The sequence below is a fragment of the Giraffa tippelskirchi genome, chromosome 2 (assembly GCF_054371585.1).
Source record: "Giraffa tippelskirchi isolate mGirTip1 chromosome 2, T2T-mGirTip1v1.2.pri, whole genome shotgun sequence".
Taxonomy (NCBI): domain Eukaryota; kingdom Metazoa; phylum Chordata; class Mammalia; order Artiodactyla; family Giraffidae; genus Giraffa; species Giraffa tippelskirchi.
In genome coordinates this window covers 236,696,398-236,719,825 of record NC_137276.1, presented here as the reverse complement: position 1 = coordinate 236,719,825, position 23,428 = coordinate 236,696,398, and the positions used below count along the sequence as shown (strand labels likewise).

General features: G+C 43.1%; 1 long non-coding RNA gene across 1 annotated transcript; it reads right to left on the bottom strand.

Annotated features, from left to right (window-relative positions):
• Positions 1 to 16,646: 16,646 nt before the first annotated feature.
• On the bottom strand, positions 16,647 to 22,005 carry LOC145539686 (uncharacterized). The gene is made up of 4 exons (XR_014077905.1): positions 21,960 to 22,005; positions 20,477 to 20,511; positions 19,279 to 19,994; positions 16,647 to 16,975 (listed from the first exon to the last, which is right to left on the bottom strand). It is a non-coding gene; the product is annotated as an uncharacterized LOC145539686 (long non-coding RNA).
• Positions 22,006 to 23,428: the final 1,423 nt, after the last annotated feature.

The window sequence follows — 23,428 nt, the reverse complement described above, 5'->3', positions numbered from 1 at the left end:
AAATACTGAACCGTTCCTCCCTTGTTCTCATCCTCATTTTTTGAGGAAATAGAGCGAATCAGATGAAAAGTGCTGCAAGTTCTCAGCCCTGCACCTGCCACCTCCCTGCGCCTGCATCGGCCGCCGCCGCCTCCTCTTCTGCTGCAGGAGCATCCCCTCCGCCAGCAAAGGCCAGTCCCTGCCCTTGGGCACTTGATCGCATCCTCTTTTGCCTCTGAAAAGTCGCTCTAGTGATTTTCTCTCCCCTAAAGCAACACCTCCCATCTCTTGAATTCTACTCATCAGCATGAAAATGTCTGAAGAACAAACTGTCTCAACCACTCCCGGATCCCTCCCTTTTTCTTTATACAGAACAAGGCTCTGTACTCACAGGCCTCACTGTTCTCCTCTCATTCTCTTCCGATCTCTAGACAAGTTTCATTCCCAGCACGTGGTGAAAAGAAAACCCTTGTCAAGGCCCTGAGCGGCTTTCATGTTAGAAACCCAGGGGTCAAAGCCCGGTGTTTCTTTCTCGCTTGTTCTATCAGCGACGCGTGTTCCGCTTGCTCGCCACCTTCTTCCCAAGCCCTCCCTTCCCTGAACGTCTGAGGATCTTCCCTCGGCCTCCTAGACACGTCCTCTCCATCTCCTCTGGTAGGTCCTCCCCATCCTTCCAGCCTCGGAAATTTGGAGTGCCCCTGCTTCAAGTTCCGCCCTGGAGGACTTCTCTCACTCTAAGCTCTCTCATCTGTGGAGGGATAACGAACTCCAGCCAAGCCTCTGCTCTGAAATCCAGACTCACTATAGGCGAGGGCCCAACTCAGATTGCTACCTGAAGAGCTAACAACCATGTCAAATTCAACTTGTTGAAAACTACATCTCCTCTAGAAACCTGCCCCCACTCTTCTGCTTGCTAAGACACAAAATCTTGGAGTTGCATCTCATTTTTCTCTCTGCCGTATCTCTGATCCACCAGAAAATCTTGCAGACTCCACTTGGGGACTCCAGGTGGATGGTGGATATAGTCTTACCACTTTCACACTGACCATCTCGCCCGGATTATTAGGATGGTCTCCCAATCAGCCTACCTGCGTTCACCTTTGTCCTCTGCATCCTACTCTCAATCGAGCCGCTAGAGGGATGCCAGCAGGAAATAGGCACCTTCTCAACGCCCTCCAGTGCTTCGAGGCTCAGCCGGGTAAGAAGCCGGAGCCCTGTGCACACACACTCTGCCTCTGGCCACGTGTGTCTCTCTCCTATTGCCTCCCTGACCGCCTCTCCTACCGGTCCCCCTGCCACACTCACCGCTCACTCCAGTCCGCCCGCGCTGGCTTCCTCCAGCTCCTGCCTCAGGACTCCCGGAAAAGCAGTATCCTCCGCCTGGAATGCTCTTCCTCCAGATAGCCACTGACTGCCTTGCCTCCTTCAGATCTTTTCTCAAATGTCTCCTTCTCCTTGAAGCCTTTCCCGACTGCCTTATTTAAGTAGTTGAGTCCGGCCACACGTCGGACCCTCCTTACCTGAGTGTTTTAGTTTTCTACTCTGCACTTTTCACCCCATGCTATACATTAATCTGCTTCACTTACTGTTTATTTTCTGCCATAAAGGCAGGACTTTTGTCTGTTCCCCCAACCCTCCATCCACTGATAAATTTCTAGGCCCTCAGAGAATGTTGTGGCTGTAATATTCATATTAGTATTTAGTAGGAAGACAGTATTTTCCAGAACCTCTGACAGTGAGATTAGTCATGTGACTGATTTACGGTTAATGGAATGTGAGCAGAAGGGCTGTAAGCCACCTCTAGGGCTGGTCCATTAAACCTTTCATGGGTGATCGCTGTCTCTCTTCGTGTTCAGCAAACTTGGAGGCCATTTGTTACAGATGGCAGCACCTGGATAGAGAAGAAGCACGGGTCCCAGAATGACCAGCACTAGACTGTGACACAAGCAAGAAATAAATCCTGGCACCAAGCTACTGATCATTTAGAATTTTTGAAGGAATTAACATACCATACAGCACTCAATAAATATTTGTTAATTAGGAAATTTTAAATTTTATATTATTATTAATCAAACTCTCCTTAAAAGACATAACACTGTTCCCTAACATGGCAAACAAGACACACGGAGCACATTTAACCATTCGCATAAATGTTGTTCCACACTCTGCAGTCATAACTGTGAAGACTGGGTGGTGTACACTGCTGGGTGTCCTCTGTACTTTTCAAAACCCAGTCTTATCCTCCTGACTTCTTTTCTCTCCTCCATTTTTCTGACCTTACTTTTTTTGTTCACTATTGCATTGACTTCTTGGTGTTTCATTGCTGGTCCTCATATCTAATCTTAGACGTAAGAATCCCCACTTCTACCATTTTTGTTTGGCCCCTCATTTTCCCCTTACTTTTTGTCGTATTATTTTTGTTTTTCAGCTGATAGTGGCAAGGCTTGAGATTTTTTTAGCTGTCGCCATTGAAATAAGAGCATTTTCTAGTTTGTAAACTATCTATTATACATTATCTTCTTTGTGGATTCTTGACTTGGCTCAAGTCTTGCCATGAACACTCAAATAAATACTCAGAATAAAAAGCTTTTTCAAATTCTTTTGAAATGTGAGTCTGTCAGACATACAATCACCAAATAAAGGTAATAGGATAATACAAATACATTTTGGATAATGTTTTCCCCCTACAGTTTCTGTGGATTCACTTTGCCTAGTTTTGCTGTCTATAAGAATTACTTATGTATATATGTATGTATATATATATATATATATATATTATTTTTTCCCCCCAAATTTACTGGTGAACTAAAATAATCCTTTGAAGACTAAAGGAAATGGTATCCCTTGTGGTAACACTTGAGATTATTTTCAAACACAACCTTTTTAAAACAATTTTAATCTAATCAAAATGTAGTTATAGCCTGGAATTAAAATATGCGAGAAGTGGATTTCTTAATGGTTTATTTCAATGGGATGTGAAGTTGGAATTGTTAAGAAATGCAGAGTGCTAATTAACCAGAGTTAGAGAGCTGAGGATGAAATAAAATATTCTGACATGAACTCTTGATCAGCTTTCCTTAAAAATTCACAGAGCCCAGTTGACTGGCTGATACAAAGCTGTGAGGCCATGGCCCTTCTGACTCCTGGGCGTGGGTGCGTTTAGTTATCCCACCAACCAGCAGGGGGAGACACAGGATGCTCCTTGTAACTAACCCAGCGTATGACTTCTGCACCCCGAGACCTCACCAGTCCTCTCTTTGTCCGTAACAAGTAGAACCAGTTGGTCCAGTTGGTCCAGTTGGTCCAGTCGGACAAAACTCACCCTCTTGGTGTTTTTGGTTTCTTGAGTTACAGTTGATTTTGCCTCCAAGTGACTCATTAGAAGGAGGGACTTGTGTGTATTTGTTGCATTTGCAGATACGAGATTATATCAGTTTTTTAAATATAAGTTTTGGCTTATGCTTCTAAAACATTAATAAATCTGATTGAAATTCAGCCATTAATAAATTAAGCTTTACTCTATCACTTAATTATTACCTCCAATAATCTTAGCCTAATAGTTAATTTTATAGGAACTAACAAAAGCAATTGTAACAGAGATAATGACAAACTAGTAAAATTTTAGGCTGTCTTGGTCTTGGAGCTTAGAAGGGCCAAGCTTTGTGTCTCATCTCCCAGGAATCAGATAACTTTGCTTTTATCTGTCCGTTCAGGTCTACACATACCTGGGGTAGGAAGACCTCCCCCCAAAAGAAGATCAATGCTAGTTCCTAAGGTAAATGCTGGGGACAAAGGAAGGTCATGGCACTTGCCCTTTGGATAGAAAGACATTTAGCAAATAATTTCTGGACAGTGTGATCCATGCAACGCAAAAAAAATAGACATGGATGAGGGACTGAAGTAGCTTAGAGGAAGGAGGAGTTCACTTCAAGTGGAGTCAGACTTGGGACCGGCTTCTAAAGAGACACTGCCTGAGCGTGGCTGTAAAGAACAACCAGGGGAAGAGAGTCGATTTTCGTCAAAAGAGAATAGGATGTGAGATGACGTAAAAGATCACAATCCATTTGAGCAATCCCTCTCTGTCCATGCTCCTGGGAGTAGCATGGTAGGGGACCACGCAAGGTAAAGCTGAGGAGGCAGGTGTGGATGGCAGTGGGGAACCCTGGACAAGGGAGCGGGCTCCAGGGCGAGCCAGGAGTGCAAGGCTCCGAGCTGATCAATGACGCTAAAACTCAGACGGCTACTCAGGCTCTGCTAGCGTGCTGACGCAAGCTGTGTGGCATAAAGGAGACCGAAAGAATAAGGAAATAGAGGCGAGAACTGAGCGCCCCGAAGGGTCACAACCCCTGCCTCGATCCTTCAGGAAGGTCATCTTCACTACACTAGCAGAAGAATGGTAGATATGAGTGACTGGGTAGCACAGGTTCTCAAAAGTCAAATGCTATACTCCAAGATAATTTCAACTTCAGATTTAGCTTGATTTGCAGCAATTTTTCCTTCTTTAGGCTTTAATTTTAAAGATGAAATATTGGTTTATGAAAGGGTCTCAGAAGAGCTCCTTAACAAATATACCTCGAGTTCTTAGATAACAATAAAGGTAAAACAACTTAGAACAAATATCTATTTTGCTTTTCCCATTTGATAGCCTTGATTAATTATTTCTATCTAATCTTCTACTAATTTCATAGAACACTGGGTAGAGATGATGACTTTGGAGAGCTAAATTCCTACTTGTGCTTTGTTAAAAAGTATGTGTGTTGTTGCCTTTTAATAAGTTATTTGACAAAAGTAAAGATGGAGTGTGCCAAAGTCCCCACCCAAATCTTAACACTCCTTTCTCAAAGGAAAATGAAACCCTTAAAAGTTTACACAAGACCTAATTATGAGTTTGCAAGCATTTTAGGGGGTTGAAAATGTATGGTCTTGGGTGGCAAGAATGAGAAGTAAATATGTTATTTTCAGTCCAGAAAGCAGAGGTTAATGACGTCTCAGTTACAGGACAGCACTTTTGACCGGTCTCAGGTTTGCCAGCAGAGAAGACACGAAGACATAAAAAGAAAAGGAGTGAAGGAAAGAAGAGAGAGAAAGAAGCAAGAAAAAATGTCGACTTTCTTTGACTCCCATCCAGAAAAAGCCATTTACCAGCAGGAGCAGGGCTCAGTGAGAAAAGGTGGACTGTACAAACTGTCGGGCTTGGATTCAGATTTCGGCTCCTTTATCTCCTGGCAGCATGACCCTGGCTGCTGTTGAGTGTTGCCAACACTTAACACCTTTGAACCTGCTCTGAGACAGTGCAGTCACAGGTGCCCTAACCACACTGGCTTGTGGAGATGGTTAAGTGAGATAATGCTCTAGAAGTTGAGGTACAATATCTGCACAAGGATGTTGATCCATAAATGTTAGTCCTATCAGTTTCATCAATCCTACTGTAGAACTGTAAAGATTATCCAGCTGAGAGGAACTCAAATGCATGACAAATTCTGCAAATTCTTTGGTCTTTAGACCAGAGATCCAGCCTCAAAACTGAGTCTTCAAAATTGAATAACCACTACATTGTCATGATGAAACCAGCAGTGAAGAATCCCTCATAAAGCTTACAGTCTAGAAGAGAAATAAGTTAATAATGGTTAGAACACAAAGAAGGCTCTACAATAGGAAGCACAGGGCGTGATGGATCAAATAACAGATAGATCCAATCTTCTCTGTATGAAATGTCAAAGCAGACGTCCAGGAAGGACTGGTCCAGGGGTAGGTAAGACACAAAGAGGAAGACAGGGCAGATGGGAGTTCACCTGGGCAAGAGAAGAGGGGATGGTGAGCTCCCGACTACAGGAGGTGCAGAGTGGCTGGAGTACCGAGACCAAGTCTCTTCAGGCCTTTGAATCTCAAGAAAGTAAGGACCAAGCCACTCTATTCTTTCTTTTCATGTGATGCTTTGTATCCTATTTACTGAGTAACCTTCAACAATAACAATAATAATAAAACAGTACAGTGATGGACAGGGAGGCCTGGCATGCTGCAGTTCTTGGATCTCAAAGAGTCGGACACGGCTGAGTGACTGAACTGAACTGAACCAATAAGATAGTCCTCCTCTTGTAAGTGGAGGGATCTTAACCCCTTTTCACACTTACTATTTACTGCCTAGTTAGAAAAGATGCAGAATTTGTCTAATGAGATAATTCTAGAATATGTACCAACTATACATTTTGAACCAAACACTCACAAGACAAAAAAAAAAAAAAACACTGGTAGTGTTAATGCAGTCAAACCGTGTGGCTGAAAGTTGAGTGATTTCCTGGCTCAGAGCAAACAAAGACCACCTCCTGTGTCTCACCTTCTCATCACTCTTTACCGACTCTCTGCAGCTCATCCTGTATGTGGCGAAGGAGGAAGGGACCAGCCCTCCCTTTCTACAGATGAGAGCTCCTGTGGAAATGCAGACGCCAGCCAGCCTCCGCAGGATGACCAGGAAGGAGCCATCAGCAGTGAAAAGAAATTCCAAACACTCCTCTCACATTCAAGCAATTTCTTTGGAGTCTTCTGCTCCGGCCTGTGTGTTTCTTACTCATTCTGAATTCTAGAGCCAATTTACTTCTTTCCTCTTTAGTTTTGGCCTAGTTTGACCTACACTCTTACCTGTGGAGGTTCCTCGCCATCCTGATAAACTTCTGAGTGACCCAGCTACTAAGCTGAGGCAATGGGTCAGATCCTTCCAACAGGATGTATCTCTCTGCTGGGCAGGTCACTCTGCTCAATAACTGCTGACATTCATGATTGTTCACTATGACCATAAAAGCAGTAGAAATAACTGATCATCCTCAGATTCCTTGCCTTTCAGTCTTCAGGTCTGAAAAATAGGGATAGGAGGGATGAAAGAATAAGGTTTTTCTCAAAAGAATATGGTAAATGTTAATAGGTCAAGTTTTAATCATCAGTTTATGGACTGCTACAAGTCAGGGGTTGGCACACTGTGTCTTATACAAGGCCGGTAGTGAATATTTTCAGCTTTGCAAGTTCCTTGTACAATCTCTACTGCAACTACTCAGTTCTACCATTATACCATGAAAGCAACCATAGACAACAGGTAAATGAAGGAATGTCGCTGCTTCAATAAAACTTTACTAATAAAAACAATCAGTGGGTCAGATTTGGCCTATGGTCTGTAGTTTGCTAATATCCCTGTTAAGCTTAAAGGTGCTATTAAAGTTACATTTTGCCTAAGAGGTAACTAACGTGTGTTTAGAAATGTCAAGCCCCAGCAGCCAATGCTGGCATTTTCTGTTACTCTTGCATTGCCCATGTTGACTTAGAGAGGAAAGAGCTGAAGCAGTCTGCAGTAAGGTAAACCCATTCACAGAGGGCATTTTTACGATTATAATCTTGAATGCTTTTCATAATCAAATGATGATAATTGTGATTTAAACTTGAGCTCTTATTTATTCTGACAAATTCCCATTGATACCCACATTGGCATTGAGGCCATATGTCACTTACCCAGGAATTTTGAAGAAACCAGTGTGTCTTTTCATGTAAATCTTGCTAAGCTCATGGATCACTGACCTACTTTAGGTGGTGTGGGGCATATCAGTTCCCCGCTGAATATACAGAATAGACCCATCCGTCCTATTTCCTTCTGAGATTTTATTTATAAAGTGAGTTGTGAGTACACACACACCAATTTCAAACCAAGGTAGCCTGACCATTTTGATTTTTTTCCCTGTCAAGATGCCAAAACCATGTAGAGCACTTTACCAGTGTCCCACCTGCCAGATTTCCATTTAACATTGAAGCTGTTAGAACCCAAAGACAAAGCACAAAGCCCTCTCAGCCAGTCAACTCCTATTGTTCTGTTTTACACTGGTTAAAAAAATAAATAAAGGAATGGTGAAACAGATTGTTTTTGAAACTGATAACACAATTTGTTCTCCTGCCTCATATGTTAGACTTCCGCCTGCAGCAAATATTTACAGCAGAGTTTTAACCCTCTCAAAATCAGCCTGGTTGTGTAAGGGCTGCGGCTGTCTTTCCTACCGTACCCTTGCCAATGGGGCTTTAAGGAGGACAAAGTAGTGACCTCAGACACTGTCCTGTGTGTGTGGCCAATGTTTAGTTACAAGAAGATGTGCAGATAGAAAGCATATTCCCAAACTTGTTGTTGTCAATTATTTAGCATTCCCATAAACCATTAGATGGTCAAAAACATCTTTAATTGATTCCATCGCTGCCTGTGCTGGTTATTATTTATCACTGTAACAAACCTCTCCATGGGAACAGCTAGTTGTGCCTCCCCGGTGGCCACTTCAAGTGGGATAAGCCGTGCACAGTGCAGCCCAAGATACGCTGAAAGGTCTTCAGCTTTGGGGATTTGATTAACACTGTATTACATGAACACATCAGCAACCATTGCCAAAACAAAACACTAATTTAAAAAATCCTTCTGCTTTAATGCTTAACACAATTGAAAGGAGCTTTGTGTGTGTGTCTGCGTGCGTGTGCGTGTGTGTGTATGTGTGTGAGATGGGGAGTGGGAGCGCAAGGAGGGCGTTGCCTATGCTGCCTCCTTTGCAGAAAACTGCGTGTAGTGGAAGCAAGGTGGCCTTCTATGACCCAGTCAGGCGCAAGCAAAGGGCAACCCTGCCAGCTGCACTGTGGGTACGAGCGAAGTCTCTGACCTGCTGATAAGACTGAAAACCAGTGTACCAGAAAATGAATTGTACAAGGAGAAGATATCTTGCCCAACCTCCCCTAAGCACACCCCCCACAAACACACGCATATGCAAACACACCTTTAAAAGGAGCATAATTGTTAATCCGCTCTTTAGTAGAAAAGACAGATGTTATGGAAATAGTAAGCCACACTCTGCTAAGAGTGTTCTGTGGAAAGAGATTCCATAGGCAGCACACTCTGCGCGGGGAAGATTGAGACAATTAAGCAACCGTTGTGAGGCATGCAGATGAATAACACATGCTAAATTAAATCAATACCAAACACTGTGTTGGAAATAGGTTAATTGTTTATTTGAAACTTCATGGAGAAAAAAAAAGTAAGCAAGAGTAGAATTTGTCAATGACTGGAAGTGGTCTACTGGCCTAGATTTACCATGGCCCAGAGAGCAGGGTGCCCCATGAAATGATGTCCATGGGCCTTTTTAAAACATCGTTTCTCCACCTAAGAAGAAATTCCAGAGTCATTTGAAAGAAGGTGGTGGGTGAGTGTGGCATTTGTAAAGATGTAAAGGCCAACACATTGAAATATTACTCAGTAATTATGGCTACCGAGGCTGAGCCCAGCTTCCCAGGTGGCCCTAGTGGTAGAGAACCCGCCTGCCAATGCAGGAGACATGAGAGACTCGGATTCAGTCCCTGGGCTGGGAAGATCCCCTGGAGGATGAGATGGCAACCCACTCCAGTATTCCCGCCTGGAGAATCCCATGGACAGAGGAGCCAGGCAGGGCTACAGTCCATGGAGGTCGCAAAGAGTCGGACACAACTGAAGCCACTTAACACACACACACACACACACACACACACACACACAGAGGCTGAGCCTAAGCCTCCAAATGAAACTTGTGTCTATTTGCCACACTGATCCCTGCAGACTTAGAGAATAGGAGCAGAAGGCCTTTGTCATTTCTTGTCTGAACTGGTTGATAAGTTGAGAGTGTCTGCAATATTATGTGAGAATTAAAAACTACCACTGTCCTTAATTTTTATATTTGAACATTATATTGTCCCTGAAATAGATACGTTTTCTACTGTGTAATTTGTTTGTCAAAGAAAAAACTTTTAAACTACCTCTTTAATGTTAACAATAAACTTTTTTTCCAAATACAGAAATGAAAACAACAGTTGTCAAGAGATATCTCTATGTCATTTGACTTCAGTGAAGCATCACACATGCCAGTCACAACGGCCACCATGAAAAGGTCAACAAACAACGAATGCTAGTGGGAGTGTGGAGCAAGGGGAAGGGACCCTCCTACCCTCCTACCCTAGGAATGCAAATTGGTGTAGCCACTGTGGAAAGCAATGTGGAGGTTCTTCAAAGAATTCAAAGTAGAGCTGCCATATGACCCAGGGCATATGTCCAAATAATACTATCGCTTGAAAAGATCCATGCAGCCCTATGTTCGTAACAGTGCAACCAAAAGTGGGGCTCAGCTGCTCCCTGCTCACAGCCATTAAAGAGGATTCCGGAGACCAGGAGGGGGTGGACTCCTGTCCAAAGGAGACGCCCCCCACTGACGGTCAGCGGGCTAGAGCTTTTATTGGCTGGTGGGGGGGGGGGCGGCTACGAGTAGAAACAGCAGTCTGACAGTCATCTTGAAACTGGTCATCCAATAGTCTGACCAGTGTCATCTTGATTGTTTCAGGTACAATTAATCTTCAACTCCATGGTCAATTTTTCCCCTTCCTGAGGCCAGCTCTCAGAATTGTGGCAGCTTATACACACACACATGGTCAAGGCTACAGTTTTGTCATTATGTAGTAACTTCTTCCGCATGGTTCAATATCTGCAAGACAGTTTATAGTGTATGGCTCAGACTTTTATCTATGGCCCTTGAGAAGGATGGAGAAGGAAATGGCAACCCACTCCAGTGTTCTTGCCTGGAGAATCCCAGGGACGGCAGAGCCTGGTGGGCTGCTGTCTATGCGGTCACATAGAGTCGGACACGACTGAAGCGACTTAGCAGCAGCAGCAGCAGCAGCCTGAGAAACATCTAAATGTCCTCGACTATACTTAATGGCTAAATGATTATTATTTAGTCTTGCTGGACTGTTTTCCTTTGCTTTTGCATTTTTTCATTTCTCTGATTAAACTTACTCCTTGGCTAAATTTCCATAGACAAAAAGGCAGGCTGAGGAAAAGAGAGGCAGAGGGGTTGGGGAGGATGCTAGGGTCCTGCTTCATTTTAGCAGCACTATTTACAACAGATGAGACATGGAAATAATCTTAATGTCCATTGATAGATGAATGGATAAAGAATATGTGGTGTATACACACACAATGGAATACTACTTACCCATAAAAATAGAATTAAATAACGCCACTAGCAGCAGCATGGATGAACCCAGAGACTGCCACACTAAGCAGACTAAGTCAGAAAGGAAGTACCACATGCTATCATTTGTACGTGAAATCTAAAATACAAAACGAATGAACGAAAATGGAAACAGACACACAGCGAACAGACCTGTGGTTGATAAAGGGCAGGGAGGTGGTGTAGAGGAGGGAAGCACTGGGAGTTTGGGATTAGCAGAAGCCAACTATTATATATAATGTGTAAACAATAAGACCCTACTGCACAGCGCAGGGAACTATATTCCATATCCTGTGACAAGCCATAATTGAAAAGAATACAAAAAAGAATATATATATATATATATATATATATATGCATAACTGAATCACTTCGCTGCACAGCAGAAATTAACACAACATTGTAAATCAACTATGCTTCAATAAAATTTTAAAAAGAGAGGTATCATTATGTCACTTGAAAGTTATGAATTTTAGTATTGTTATGTGCTCAAGGGCCAAGAACTGATGTAATGCTTCTTTAATGTAATGTTTACATATAGAGAATAACCAAATACAAACTCTCATGCTAAAACAACAGAGGAAGTGATGGGGTGATCACCTGGATGTTTGTATATTTAGTCAACAACCCCAAATGCTAATTTTTGCATTTGAGAAAAACAAGAAAGAGAAAGAAAACTCTGTTATTGAGTGTTTGAAGACCCTATCCTGACTTGTGAATAGATTGTTTGGCTTAATTCTCTTTGCAGATCTGTGAGAATGGAATTATTAGTCCCAGTTTACAGGTGAGAAAACCAAGGCTACAAAAGGTTACGTGACTTGTCCAATATCACACTCTGACCAATGATGGAGTTGGGCCATGAAACCTATGTCTGGCTAACTCCAGACTCCAGAATCTTTCCGTTACCATAGCAACCTGCTAAAATCAGTTCCCAGAGACACCTGCGTTTGCAGCTCTGAGTCTGTCTAATTTTTTAAAAAAACTTTATGGTATAGCAGGTTAACAATGTTGTGGTAGCTTCAGGTGGCCAGTAAAGGGACTCAGTCATACATAAACATGTATCCATTCTCCCCCAAACTCCCCTCCCATCCGGTCTACCACATAACTTTGAGCAGAGTTCCCTGTGCTTACAGTAAGTCCTTGTTAGCGATCCATTTTAAACACAGCCCTGTGTACATGTCCATCCCAAACTCCCTAACTGCCTCCTCCCTTCATCCTTCCCCCCAGTAACCGTAAGTGTGTTCTCTAAGTCTGTGAGTCTGTTTCTGTTTTGTAAACAAGTTCATTTGTATCACTTCCTTTTAGATTTTGCATATAAAGGATAGTGCCTTTTGCAGCAACACGATGGGCCTAGAGATTATCATAGTGAGTGCAGTCAGACCGAGCGCATCTTGTCATCACCATATACTGTGATCACTAGAGGAAGACGCCTCTGAAGTACTCCCAAGTGAACACGTGTCCTGTACATCCAAACCACCACTTGATTATCAAGTTAATTTGGCCACACTGAAATATTGACATGGGACTCTTTAAGCATGATGTATTAACTTTTATTCCTTTCTGCATATTTTTAGATTTGTACCCTCCTACTCATGAATTGATTATTATAGTATATATTCTATCATCTGTAATAATAGTTGATTCATTGAAAAAAATCAGATAATGTAAGAAATCGTAAATAGAAGATATATACCTGAATAATTCCATTTTACCTTGAATGTAAAAATATACATTCATGCACCAGTAGCTGGATGCAGAATAAAAGTCTTTTCTCTTGGAATACGTGGTGATACTCATAATTCAGCACCGTCTGAAATGTCAGGTTTGTTTTCCTTAAAATGGAGGAAGAGTTTAAAGACATTTTCACAACAATCAGAATGTGGAATCCTTCTGGAGACCTGATTCCCAACCCTAGCTTTTCCACATGCCCCTCCCAGGCCTAATTCTGTGTCAGCACTTTTAGCAACTTAACATATTGAAGAATTCCAGAATGTACAACTTTGTTCTCACAGACATGCTTCTTATTAGTGCTTCTTTCTGCACTAATATTTCAAAGTTTATAGAATTTTTAATTAAAATTTGTATTATAATAATAGCTGTAACACAACTGGCATGAACTAACACAGGGTTGAATACATCTGCCTCCTGGTAAACATGCTGCACAATTTGTGGAAACATAAATTCATAGATTCACAAGAAAAGACATCCAGACTGAGCACATCAGACTGGTTAAGGGGTAATTAACATCCTTACAAAACAATCATAAATAAGTGAGGGCTATTTGGAATAAAGGCTTAAGTGTTATTGGACGCCTGAGATGATCTGCTAATGGGAGTTGAGCCTTGAGCACCCTGGTAGTAACATGGAAAAGGGAACACACTGTGTTCTTGCTACAGTTCCCCTCCACTGAGCCATGATGAGAAGCACCACCTGCAGGCTCGGTCTCACCCTGGCTCTCAGCCAATGAGAACTGAGGTGGAGGATGTATTACGTAATTGTCCTCACCATGAGCAGATGTGGTGGAGAGGGGGTTCTCAATGGAGTTACTGTTGCATCACTTTTCAGATTACTTGTAAGTGGCAGAAATCATGGCATGTGTCTGTGGTCCCCGTGTTAAATCCCTGCACACCTGGCTGGCTGTGTGGGTATTCCCCACCACAGGTCTCCTCTGTGCTTAATGAAGTCGTGCGGGTGGGGAGGTGGAGGCCACCTGTTTGTCTTGTGTTCACCCTGCGGTGTCCTGGCGAGCTTCTGTCTTACCCCTTTCCCACAAGCATTTCTCCTGGGACAACATTCAACTAGGACATGGCACTTGAAAAAGGTACGGAATATACACTCCTGTCTGCAGAGAGAAACTAAGAATTCAGGAAGATAGTCATCACACGGATCCCTGGGGAAAAACAAGACAGTAAACAATATATTCAACCTGGGTTTTGGTGCAGAAACCCAGAAATAGTTCAGAAATGAAAGGTATTTCTGTCCTTTAAAAAGAGCAAGGATTCCATTTATTGCTATAAAGCTCGAAATAAAATTTTGCCCATAGGAAATGTAAAGTCGGATTGTTTTAGTTCTTTCCCAGTTTCATTCTCCCGTAGTTTATGCATAATCCTTTGTTCATTTAAGAGCAAAGATGCAAACTTTGGAATTGTAGAAGTTTAGAGCTAGAAAGGAATTCAAAGGTCATCTCATTCATCTTGTTATAGAACAATGAGAAAAAAAAAAACACACCTACAACACTAGGAGGGTGAATGAGCCAGGAAATTGCTGAAGCTCTACACGTTCCTCCTGCCAATATACTCTTTAGGTACCACGTTTTGGAGGGGGAGCTTCATGATTAAATTAAACAGATTCCTAGTGAGTATTAGAATTGTTTGACAAATAGATCTCCTTACAGGAGTGCCTGACACATTTTAAGTGTCTCATAAGAATTAATTATTACTCTTACTTAACATCCTCTGTAACTATACCTGTTCAGAAGCTATGTGATCCCTTGATAGGGATGTAGCAGAGGAGATTTAAGCGTAAGAGGAGTATTTCATATTAATACTGTTTCAAACAATATATCGGAGAAGGTAATGGCACCCCACTCCAGTACTCTTGCCTGGAAAATCCCATGGACGGAAGGGTCTGGTGGGCTGCAGTCCATTGGGTCGCTAAGGGTGAGACACGACTGAACGACTTCACTTTCACTTTTCACTTTCATGCATTGGAGACGGAAATGGCAACCCACTCCAGTGTTCTTGCCTAGAGAATCCCAGGGACGGGGGAGCCTGGTGGGCTCCCATCTATGGGGTCGCACAGAGTCGGACACGACTGATGCGACTCAGGAGCAGCAGCAGCAGCAAACAATATATTCTGTGATGATGTTATTCCAGAGTGCTAGAGATATTTTTGCTGTTGTGCATTTTACTTTTAGAATGAGGTCAACATATTCTTTCAACATACTCTTCCCATTTCTGTGTGTATGTCTATATATATACATATATATAACTCCTAAATTATAAATATGAGGAATGCTTTTAGATGTTTTCTCCCTTTGTACTCAATTTCTGCTTTCTTTTCCCCAATAATCTGCCTCTCAACACCCAAGATTTCCTGTCTCAGTCAGTGATAACAATGATCATCCAATTATTCCAGATGAAAAGTTGGAAAGTATTCCAACTTATTAGTTTATCCTTGTCCTTTTCAATTCACCAACATGTCCTATTGACACTACCTCCAGCATCTCTCTGCGTCTTTCTCCTCCTGTCATCTCCATTGCCAACACCCTAACCATCAGCCACCATCATCTCTTGTCCAGATTATCACAACCATCTTCTAACAAAGAAAAATTTTCCCAGTTTTCATTCTTGACACTCCAGTCTATCCTATTCTGTCAGCCAAAATTACAGGCCAAATCAGATCAGGTATCTTTTCTGCTTAGAAAAATCCTAGCTGTTTCCTGCTTCAAGGTCCCCATGCTCCACTATTTTACTGAAATGAGTTTTACATCCTTTACACAGATAAATCCTTTTCCTCTTTCCAAGTTTAGATTAAACGTCCCCACTAAGAGGCCTTAACTAGCCATCCTCTCTAAAATCCATCTCCCAATTATAACGTCTCTCCTGTTTGTCTCTTTCATACTGTCTACCATAGTTGATAATTATTTCTTTAACCTGTCTCTTCTACCAGAAAATTCCCGGTGCATGAGAGAGGGGCTATATTTGTCTCTTGCATCAGTTTATCCCCATAGCAAACACGCTTTCCACAAAAATTACTGAATAACCAAATAAATGAATGAAGAGGGTCAGTTGTCGTAAGTACTTGGGGCTATTTTTAAGGAGTTACCAATAAATGGAAGTGGAAACTGAGAAATACATCGTGTGTAACACATACTGAAGGCTCTGGCTTCCTTGTATGCGGGACAGTGACTTGACTCGTTTCTGGTTCCCAGTACTCAGCACAGTGTCTGAAGCAGCCCAGAGGCTTGGGAACCACCTGCTCCACGAATGAATGAAGAAATGAATGATGGGAACTTAAAGTTGAAAGAGAAATGGAATACATCTTGCCATTAGGATGAACCGCTCTGTGCCAACACGAGGAGGTTGTTTTTCAATTAATGGTATTGTTGAGGATGTTATTATGCAGCCAATGATTAAGAGTTCTTTTATTAGAATTCATTGTTTAATACACAGAGAACAGGAGTCAGGCTTCTGTTCATCATTTCGTAACCTAGTTATGCTACTGTCTTCTTTCGTGATTGTGAGAAGTTCACTCAGTGGCTCGGAGTCTTCAATCTTTTCTCTCTTTTAAACTGTGGTCAGGAATGCTACCATCTGATTAATAATGAAGCTAATACTACTAATTGCATGAATACTACTGCCATCATTGTTACTAACAGGAATAGCAGCAAATTAATACTAAAAACTGACAACGGTTTTCTGACATTGTTACACTGAAATGCATTTATAGTTGTGGAAATAAAACCACAGACTCAGAAAACACAGTGTTTTTGTTTATGTAAACTCTTTATCCAGGAAGAAATGAGGAAGTCTGACCATCAACCGAAAACACAGGGTTATTACACCTTAGTTCTTAATGCATTAAGCTTTAGGGAATCTCTTTTATTACAAGTAAAACCCCAAATCTCCAACATGCAACTATTCTGGAATTTATTTAGGAAATGGCTGAAAAGGGAGGTTCTTGTACTCAAAGTAAACACACATCACAAGGTTGATGAGAAGGTTTGAAAAGCACTTGTATACTTGGAATCACAAGCAAGGTAAAATATACATCTGGAGAGAAATTCAGTTATACATTTGAGAAAGAAGGGAGTCATAGTTTTCATTCAGAGGAACAAAAGAGCACTAGTCGCAGCTTCCTGTCCTTTTCCATCCACCAGCAAGGCATCCTGATTCAACCTCTAGCATCAGTCTCGTGAAGCCTAGCATCTCTGCATCTCCAGTGCCACCTCCCTATTGAAGAAGTAAAATAGGAAGAATATTTTTTGTTAGTTAAGATTTTAATTTTCTGAGTGCATGACATAGGTTTCCATTCATTGTTTATTTTCCCCCATCCCATGGCAATGAAGGAGGTGATGCTACAATCTCATTTTTGGATAAGGAAGCTGGAAGTTAAGACATAGTCAGTGGAATGCCACAATCTGACCACTAACGAGGGTCAGACTGGAAGTGTGTTCAGCGGACTGCACAACAGCTACTTAAGTTCAAGAACGTATTTTTTAAAAATCTCTGTTCCATATCTTAGCAGTATAACTCTGGACACATTTTTTAACCAATCTGAGAACTCAGGTTTTTTTTTTTCATCTGAAAAGGTGAGAGGAGTAGTATTTCCCTCAGATTTATTATTACAATTAAAAGCCACAATCCATGTAAACACTACCATAGTGGCTCAGTAACACTCCATACAACATGTGCTGTTATTGTTAACAGGAATTTGTACCATGGCCTGTTGGATTCAAGGGCCTAGGCTGTTAACCACAAAAAGTTAGCAAAGTCAAAATGATTGCCCGGGAAATCCAGAGATTTCATCCTCAGCTACTACACAGTAAAGAATAGAGTCACAGTTTTTGTTCCAAATAAAAAGGAGCTGATTTCAGCTTCCTGCCATTTTTAGTTCATCAGCAAGCCCTGTTGATTCTAACTTCTGTGTTGATCTTGCATCTTCCAGCCCCTCCCTGTCTTTTTAAGTATTAGATCTGACCACATCTCTCTGAAAATCTAACAATGACTCCATGTCGCCTCTATAATAATATCTAAACACAACCCGACATGGCATGCAATAGTCTTCATGATTGACAGACAGTACAGAGTCTGAACTCCAAAGTTAGACTGCCTAGGCTTGAATCCTAGCTCTGACAGTTACCAGCTGTGTGACCTTGGACAAGTTACTTAACCTCCCTGAACCTTATATGCTCCATCTGTAGTATGGGAATGAGGGTAGTAAAGGGCTCATAAGGCTATTTCAGGATTAAATAAGTCATCTCCTGTAGGACACTTAGGGTGATGCCTGGTATGTTATAACACTCTGTTTTATATTTTACTATGATGTATGGTGGGCTAGTGAGGTGCATTAGCAGATTCAGTTCAGTTCAGTTCATTTCAGTTGCTCAATCGTGTCTGACTCTTTGTGACCCCATGGACTGCAGCACACCAGGCTTCCCTGTCCATCACCAACTCCCGGAGCTTGTTCAAACTCATGTCCATTGAGTTGGTCATGCCATCCAACCATCTCATCCTCTGTCATCCACTTCTCCTCCTGCCTTCAACCTTTCCCAGCCTCAGAGTCTTTTCCAATGAGTCAGCTCTTCGCATCAGCTGGCCAAAGTATTGGAGTTTCAGCTTCAGCATCAGTCCTTCCAATGAACATTCAGGGCTGATTTCCTTTAGGATGGACTAATTGGATATCCTTGCTGTCCAAGGGACTCTCAAGAGTCTTCTCCAGCACCACAGTTCAAAAGCATCAATTCTTCAGCGCTCAGCTTTCTTTATGGTCCAACTCTCACACCCATATGTGACTACTGGAAAAATCATAGCCTTGACTAGATGGACCTTTTTGGTAAAGTAATGTCTCTGCTACTGATATACTGGGTTGTCTTCATCAGGAATTAGTAGTGATCAAGCTACTTTTGTTTGGATGGCTCTGGGCTTTATCATGAAATAAACAAAAAGTAAGATCAAATGAGTGAGCTTTGGACTCATAAGATAGAAAGAGAAATGCCACCAGTAGAGGTAAAAAGCACATTGGAATCCAACAGAGGCAACTCCAAGTGGATAAGACATGGGGTAGCATCATGATGGCACTGAAAATGCCAGGCGGGCCGTCTGAGCACTTCTGATGCCACCTACAGTTTCTGATCTTTGTGACCCCAAATGGTCCCAGTTCTGATTCTAGTTATTAATATCACTATCTAGAAGTAGATTGAGTATGAGTGGGGAGGCTTCTGGATCTTCTGGCTACCTGAAATACCCAGGAATCTTCTGAGTAGTAAACACATACTTCTCGGGGGAAAAAAAATGGGTTGGGAAGAATTGAGTGTCCCTGGGTCTTGTGCGCTGCCCCTGTCCTTCCCAAGAGGGCGCCGCCTGACTGTTCCCCCACCATCCAAAACCCTAGGCTCCCCTACACCTCCTTTTACTCCTCCAGGAGGCTCCATTTGAGAACAGAGACTGTGATGAAGATAGAGCCAATCACCCGTCATGTTACATTTGAATTCACATTGTTACCAGGACTTATTGTACTTACTACATTTACTTACTACATTTTCCTAGTGATTTTTAAGTTTTGTACTGTATATTCAGTCATATTTGTTTTTGAATTTTCAGTCCTTGTAAACCTTAAGACAATCCAGACTCAAAAATCATAGCCCCACTCCTTAGAACAGTTTTCATAATGCAACCTTTGAAAACATGTCAAAATTGGATCATTGAGAGCAGAACATTTCTAAGGATTACAATCATGACTTGTAGTAGAGAATTATAAAATACAATTGTTTAGTAGTGTACACTCTAGTATAAAGTATTTGAGTGACAATGAGGGTTTTAAGGTGAGAAAAAGGAATTCATAACCATGAGAAGAGTGTTTTGGGCACAGAAATGTGCATTGCCTTGCTTATCTGGCTCTTTCCTGTGTAAGACTGCAAGCTGTCAATGGTGGGGAATTGTATTACTTTATTTCCTTTATTCTGAGTGTACTTTAGCATCTCGTGCATAGCGGACCCTCAGAAAACACTGGTTGGAGGAATAAACCATGAACGATGACAACACAAGCTTATAGTGAGATGTCAGCTTGTTAGCAGAGCCTGCGGACACGACCAGAGAGGGGAAGGCGGACAGGGAAGCTTCATGCGCTGCCCAGTTGTTCTGAGTTTCTGTCTCATGACTTTCCTTCTTTTATTCCTTTAAAAACAAAAGCTAACTTGAACCTTGATATGCTCAGGGTGATCATTTCAGTCCTGACTGGGCTTGGATTTCTCTGCAAAAGACCAGAAAGGAGAGGATTATATCAGCACAAAGTTTTCCTCTTCCCTGACGACAAAAGCGAATTCCTTGTTCTTTATACTGTGGTCCAGGAGGCACCCACGTGGGCGTCACTGAGGATCTTGTAAGGGAGGCACAACCTCAGGCCCCAGCCCAGATTGGCAGAGAGGAAATCTGCTTTGGGAAAAGACCCCGGGGGATTCATGCGTGTACTAAGTGCCCACAGGCCGTCAGAATCTACTGATGTGTCAGGTGTGATATGCGGCCTCATGGTGAAGTCACAGAAGGCTGTGGTTTTAAGCCTGGCTGACCAGGAAGAGGAGGGTCCGGTTCAGTAAAATCCGGAAGACAAGATGAGGAACTGGTTTGAAGTGGGAGGGAGGGAGAGGCAGGGCGATGTCACTGGGCCTCAGAAAAGAGGAACTGTGCTGCCCACACTTGGTGTGGGTCTGATCCTAACAATCAGGTGTAACTCACTTCCAATATCAGAAATCCACACATGTAGCAAGAAACTGCAAGAGAGGAAAAAACAAAACATTTAGGTTGGAAATGAGTAAAAGGAAATTACTTAGTATTTAGAGATGTTTGAACTTCTATAAGCCCAGAGAGGCAGGAACTATTGTCGAGTTTCCCTGCCATCTGCCTGTAGCTACATCAGGTCCCTGGGCTGGATTCTGTCCACTGGCCAATTCAACACATCTTTCGTTCCTGCTCTCTGCGCATTTAATACCTTGAAAAACAATCCTCTTAATATCATCTAAAATCCATTTTGGATATCCACACTGTGTAAAATGTGTGTAAAAAGCCTCTTAACACAATTGTTTTCAAATAACACTGTCAATGTATTTTTCCTCATTTTTGTAATCATTATTACTCACTCTTGCTTATAATAACCCCATAGGAGCCTAGCTCTGAAATCTGTTTTGTTATGAGGTTTTAAAACCCTTAGCCTTCATTGTATGCCACTGTGATTTTTTTTTTTTTTTTGGTAATGATTATGTCAGGTTCTTCTTGAGAAATAACACAAGCGTTCATTTTTCTTAAGAAAACAGTCTGGAGTCATTTACATTAACTTTGCCAAAATATGCATATGATGGGGGCCCTTCGCAAGTGGGCGTGTGGAGGAGAGCAGCAAACAATACCGGGATGGGCGCCTTTACCGTCAGGTCTCCCAGCACAGTGAGAGGCGCTCAGTCGTGTCGACTCTCTGCGACCCCAGGGACTGTACAGTCCATGGACTTCTCCAGGCCAGAACACTGGAGTGGGTAGCCTTTCCCTTCTCCAGGGGATCTTCCCTACCCAGGGATGGAACCCAGGTCTCCCGCATTGCAGGTGGATTCTTTACCAGCTGATCTACCAGGGAAGCCCCAGAACACTGGAGTGGGTAGCCTTTCCCTTCTCCAGGGGATCTTCCCCACCCAGGGATGGAACCCAGGTCTCCCGCACTGCAGACAGATGCTTTACCAGCTGATCTACCAGGGAAGCCCCAGAACACTGGAGTGGGTAGCCTTTCCCTTCTCCAGGGGATCTTCCCCACCCAGGAACTGAACCGGGTCTCCTGCATTGCAGGCAGATTCTTTATTAGCGGAGCTATCAGGGAAGCCCCCAGATCTCCAAAGGCTCCCCGCAAATATTCATGTATCACATTGCTTTCCTGGGAAACAAGTTAATAGGGTTAAAGGCGTTTTACGGATGAGAAAACTGAAAGCACAGATTGATCAAGAGATCTGCCCAAAGCCGCCACAAAGGTGGCGGGGGCGGGGGCGAAGGCAGGGCTCGCCTGTACACCGCTCGTCCTCGGGCACCCGACCCTGGGCACCCGACCCTCGCTCTTGTTTTATGAGGGGGCGGGAGACGCTCACAGTCCATTAACCCAGCATGGAGCGTTGGTTACAAGGCGGGGTCTCTCCCCTTCTCCTCCTACCTCCTACAGTCCCGGTTCTGTGAAGCTTCTGCCCACCTGGCTCCGAACCGCCATCTCCTGTTGCCTCCGCCTCGCGGCGTCCCCTGGAGGTGACCTGAAATGTGTATTAAGGCTGTGTGCCTGTGTTCACCCCACATCTGAAAGGAGAGCTGACTTTCCTAAAACTCTAAGACACGATTACAGATATTGCTATCATTGGACTCAAATTACAACGCGGAGACAAGAACGCTCTTTTAATGTTTGTTAAAGGGAAGGGAGTGTGTGTGTGAGAGTCGCTCAGTCGTGTCGCCTGCCAGGCTCCTCTGTCCATGGGATTCTCCAGGCCAGAATACTGGAGTGGGTTGCCCTTCCCTTCTTCAGGGGATCTTCCCAACCCACGGATCAAACCCAGGTCTCCCACGTTGCAGGCAGATTCTTCACCAGATGAGCCACCAGAGAAGCCCAAAGGGAAGGGACAAACCCCAAACAAATTTTGAAAGTTTTAATGCTTAAAGACAGACTACCAGAGCTCCAGCTAAAAGGAGTCTGGTTTTGCATTCTGACTCCCCATCCTGTGCTAACCGTCTCTCAGGAGGGACCCCCCCCCAAACAGACACACACACACACACACACACACACACACACACACACACAGACAGCAGCTCTGCCCTCACCAGCCCTGTGCCAAGCCCCTGGGGGACTGAGGGCCACACTGCTGTCTGAGGAGCTTCGGGGGTCAGGCTGGAAAAGGGGTACCCTGAGGGGCAAAGGGAAGTGTGCGTCTGCAGAGAGGAGGACTGAGAACTAGGGTCCTTGAGGGGAGATGAGCTGCAAAGCAAGCTGGAAGGATGCTCAGTGGTCTTTGCTTCGGCTCAAACTGACTCAAACTCATTCTCTTTTTACCTATTAAAAAAAAAATTGCATTGGTGTATAGTTACTTTACAATGTTGTCTTAGTCTCTGCTGTATAGCAAAGTGAATCAGTTATATGTATACATATATCCCTTCTTTTTTGGATTTCCTTCCTATCTAGGTCACCACAGAACAGCTAGTAGAGTTCCCGGCACTATACAGTAGGTGCTCCTGAGTTATCTATTTTAAACATAGCAGTTCAGTTCAGTTCAGTTCAGTCGCTCAGTCGTGTCCGACTCTTTGCGACCCCATGAATTGCAGCACACTAGGCCTCCCTGTCCGTCACCAAATCCCGGAGTTTATCCAAACCCATGTCCATCGAGTCGGTGATGCCATCCAGCCATCTCATCCTCTGTCGTCCCCTTCTGCTCTTGCCCCCAATTCTTCCCAGCATTAGGGTCTTTTCCAGTGAGTCAGCTCTTCACATTAGGTGGCCAAAGTATTGGAGTTTCAGCTTCAACATCGGTCCTTCCAATGAACACCCAGGACTGATCTCCCTTAGGATGGACTGGTTGGATCTCCTTGCAGTCCAAGGGACTCTCAAGAGTCTTCTCCAGCACCACAGTTCAAAAGCATCAATTCTCCACCACTCAGCTTTCTTCACTGTCCAGCTCT